This window comes from Crocodylus porosus, unplaced genomic scaffold (genome assembly GCF_001723895.1).
Source record: "Crocodylus porosus isolate Cpor-Errol unplaced genomic scaffold, CroPor_comp1, whole genome shotgun sequence".
Lineage (NCBI taxonomy): Eukaryota > Metazoa > Chordata > Crocodylia > Crocodylidae > Crocodylus > Crocodylus porosus.
Genome location: NW_017728886.1, coordinates 207,150,286 through 207,154,859, shown reverse-complemented (window position 1 = coordinate 207,154,859; position 4,574 = coordinate 207,150,286). Strand labels below are relative to the sequence as shown.

The 4,574-nt window shown below is 45.2% G+C and overlaps 1 protein-coding gene across 1 annotated transcript in view; it reads left to right on the top strand.

Moving 5' to 3' along the window:
• Positions 1–4,574, top strand: part of ASPH (aspartate beta-hydroxylase) — a 167,356-nt gene that overhangs the window by 28,023 nt on the left and 134,759 nt on the right. The gene's annotated exons all lie outside the window — the stretch shown is intronic.

The window sequence follows — 4,574 nt, the reverse complement described above, 5'->3', positions numbered from 1 at the left end:
TGGGGAGAGCGGGGGCAGTAGCTGCGGTTGAGCCTGGGTTGCCTGCGGGAGCTGGCAACTGAGCAGGGTCTGCTGGGGCTGCAAGAGGTGCGAACCTGTTGCTAAGCTCCGGCGAGGGAGGGGCCTTGGTGCGGTGGGCCTTGGGGCCCTTGACCACCTTGGTCTATGCCCCTGTCTGGGCAGAGGGGGAGGTCCCAGAGTCCTCCTTAGTCCTGGAGGGAGACGGTGCAACGGCTAATGGAGGCCCAGGTGCCCTGTGGTCACTTTGACTGTTACTACTGCTGTAGCCCTTGTTTCTCACCTGGTGGCCCTGGTGCCACCACATTGTAGAGCCTTATAGTTTCATAGTGCTTAGGGTCGGAAGGGACCTAAACAAATCATCAGGTCCAACCCGCTGCCCCGAGCAGGAACGAGTGCCAAGATCATAACACCCCAGCCAAATACCTGTCCAGCCTCCTCTTGAAGACCCCCAAGGTAGGAGACAGCCTTCACTCCTCCAAAAAAAAATTCTGCCCAGGCATGTACATCAAAGGTGATGCAGGAGGATTGATTGTTGCCACTGTAAGTAATATTTACAGCTTCTTAACTAAGGATGCAAATATACCAGATTTAATTGCTACCAAGTACAAACAAAATTTAGCACTCTTCACCATTGCCCCATTCCAGAACTAGAGCTGATGCCATGGCACAGGGCATGCAGTGGGAGCATCAGATTTACCATGGGGCATGTGGCAGAAACTGGAGCGGCATTGCTTCCCCTTTGGGGGAGCTAGAGCACTGCTGAGGCACTGCCTCACTACTGCTGTGCACCCTAGGTCAGAGCGAGAGCTGCTGTCTCTGTGTGCCCTGAGCTGGATATGGCCTGCAAGGAGCACCATGGTTCTGATCCAGCTTGAAGTGTAAGGGGAGTTTGATATCCCTGTTTAAATTATTCAGAATAGTTTAAATCCGCTTAAAACTTTCTTTATATAACTGATTTAGGCTGAGACATATAATATATATATTAGAGGTGCACAGATATAAGCCATTCTTGCTGCAGCTTGCCAGAGCCTGTGCCAGGGATGCCCTGCGGCTCTTCTCCACTAACATCACTGCCACCTCCGGGTCACCCAGCAGGGCAGCAGCAGTAGCAGTGCAGAGGAACCGCAGGGCAGCCTGGGTGTGGGCTGTGAGTCACTGCAGTGAGAAGGATGCACCAACATTGAGGAGGAGGGGCCTCTTTTTCCCTGTGCTGAGCAGCAGTTTCTCCCTGGCTGCTGCCACTGCTCATCATGGGCAAATGAGTTTGGAGCAGGCAGGGGTGGGCTGGGGGTGTGGCTGTTTGCACGGGTTCCAGCTGATCAGCTCTGGCTGGGGCAAGTCAGGAGTGGATGTGGGGTGTGGGGTGGGTCAGGGTCGGGATAGGGCTGTGTGCTGTTGATGGTGGCAGGGAGGAGTCGCAAGGTGCATGAGCTGTTGGGTGCTGACTATTGTTTAACTTCAATTAAAATTGCGGTTAATTGCAACTATTTTTTAAATCTTCCAATTAGTTGCGATTATTTTTTAAAATCATTTGTCAGCCCTGCTTTGAAGCAAACTGACCTAAACTCTATATACATACATAACTTTTTAATTGATCTAATATATATATGTGTGTATATATATGTAGAGAGAGAGAGAGAGAGTTTAAATCAATTAAAAAAGTTATGTATGTATATAGAGTTTAGATCAGTTTGCATAAAAACAGACTGCAGAAAGCAAGTCTTCATCAGGCTGTTTATAAGCAAGTGAACATCCATAAGCATCCATAAGTATGAACATAATATTTGCTACCCTACATAACATACACATTTAAATTTGAAATGATGTATAAATCATTGTATGGATCTTTTTGGGAAATAGTACCTAATACTTTTCCAAAATAAGAGCAGGTAATTAGCAGTGTTAGTCTGAAGTCAGGCAGAAGACCAGTAGATTTACACCTCATGGGATAACTGAATTAGAGATGGATAATTTTTTGTATCATATGCATCAGATATCTACACCCATGCCGGAGCTAGAGGATCTGATGAAGTGAACTGTTGCTTATGAAAGCTTATGCACTCTATTGTTTCAGACTTGTTTAATTTAGTCATTAAAACAAATTTAATAGTTTATTCCTGTTAGTTGCATTGGTGTCATAGATGTAAGACAACAAGCTCAGTTTTGTTTCTCATTTTATATAGACAGCATTATTTACTTATTTACATTACTGCCATTCAGCAGAGTTAAATACAGTTCAGCAAGTATGTTTCATCTTATTAAGTCATATCCTTAATTATTACCAAAATCATGAGAAGCAGAACTTGCATTTCTTTTCTTGTCTCAGGTTGAGTTTGTAGAGCTATCTGTTAAAATACATAACTCTTTCCCCTGGATTGGGCAAGGCACTCTAATCAAATTTCAAGAGAAAAACCTTATAACATTTCTTGAAATGGGCTTGCAATAGAAAATAGGCTTAATTTTAGCATCCAAAAGAGTCATTGCAATCCAATAGGTAGATTGTTGTTGCAGTGTGCCAGAGTTAACATTTCCCTTTCATTTGGGGTACCTGTATCCCAGGATATGCACTGTGCTTGGAAGGTTCCTTAGGCACCTAAAATACTCTTTAGGTGGATTCTAGGACTCTTAAAACCAAAAAAATGCATTCAAGAAACCCTGCCCAGTTGTTGCCTAACCCTGAAAGCACCTATATCTTGACTGGCAAAGTTACATAAGCACCTACATTTAGGCAGCCACACATGAGCAGACGGAGGCATGGATTTGTTTTTCAGCTGACCGTGACATGGGAGAAGCAGCAGTGGACTAAGTCCCAAAAGCAATTAAGAATCCCTGCCTTCCCCTGCTTTACTCTGTTCAGTGATACTTCTCCTTCCCTTCTGAAGAGTCCCTGTTGCTGCTCTTGGGGGTGGTCTTCCTGCAACAAGGGGAATGCTGAGAGCTGGGGTGCAGCCACCCCTGCAGCAAAGGTTGCTGCTCCTGCACCTCATTTTCTAAATTCTTTGATCCACCCATGAGTAGAAGCACTCCAGGTTGATTCCTACCTTGGTTTTGGTTTTGATCTAGAGAAGCATCTAAACTGTGCCACTGCCCCTGAAGAAGCCTGATGCATTAGGCATGTGCAGGTCTACTACTGAGTTCATTACAAAGTGTAGCAGCCACTGTCACTTTCATTCAAAACTAGAACCAAAACACTGAGTCAAGTCACTGCTCATTATATTCTATAATAGCATAGCCGCTGGAGTCCTTGCCAAAGAAGTGAGACTCTTGGGCCTGTCTCAGCCTAGGAAATTTCAGACTTCCATCTTCAGCCTTTCAGGAGAGTATTTTGAATCCATTGGCTGTAGAAGAGTCTTGATTGGGCTACTTTCCAAAGTGGCCTCCTCTTGGAAGCTCTGGATGACGGTATAACCAGGAATAGAAGAGTTAGGGGTCAGAAGGTGAGAAAGAAGAAGAGAGCTTGATCCTTAAGTAGTTAGGACACTCAGTTGAGAGAAGCATAATCCTGGGTTCGGGAGGGGAGGGTGTCCAGCAGCTGTGCATTGATTAAGCTGAATGGCTCTTACCCTTAGCAGAGTCAGTGGCTGAGAATTAGTATTTCACTTGGATTGTTTACCGTTCTCCATGTAGATGTGTTTGGAGGCATGGGGAAGTCAACATTTTTAGGAAGCCAAATTGGGGGGGGGGGGGTGATTAATCAATGTATATGTCTTATCTTTAAGTTTAGTGTGTGGTGAATATGCACCTTTAGGGGGCAGGAAGTTACTGGAATAGTATGAGTCCCCCTAGAAATGCAATGAGTGGCATATGTTAATAGCCATAGTGGCAAGGATATGTAACCCTGCCTCGAAAGTGGGCTTTGTCTTTAGTCTTTTTGGGTATAAGGGATGGGTTCTGGTCCCCCAGCCAAGGAAGCTGGGCAAGCAAGCTGATGGGGAGATGCAGGAAGCCCTGATGGGAAGGATCAAAGGCAGGACCCACATTTAGATCTGTGATGCAGAGTAAAAACAGGTCAGTATTTTGGTGTTTTCTTTTGTTTGTTTACTATTATCTCTGTCTCTCGCCATATGGTTACTAGTTTCTTATACTTGTTCTTGTTTTATAATAAATCATTTTATTGTTGGTTGCCTGTAAAAGGAGTGATTTCTGGGCAAGTGATACTCCAGGTTACCCTTTCCATGGAAAGGGTGACATATAATTTCTTCTTAGCCCAAAAATAGGGTGGCCACATGGAGCTGGAGAATCCATTACTGCAGTTGAATATAGTGTAGCGGCAATGGAACTGAGTACTGCTGGGATAGGGATCCTATTTCAAGGCAACCTTGGCCTGTTCCTTGTAGTGAGTGGAAATACAGTAGGGAAAAACTGGAGGCTCTGCATGTCCCCTGTGGCTGGGTCCATGAGCGGCAGCACAAAGGTGATTTTATAGATTTCATAGACGTTAGGGCTGGAAGAGACCTCGGGAGATCGAGTCCAGCCCCCTGCCCAAAGGGCAGGAAGTCAGCTGGGGTCATAGGATCCCAAAAAGATAAGCATCCAATTTACTCTTGAAGGTG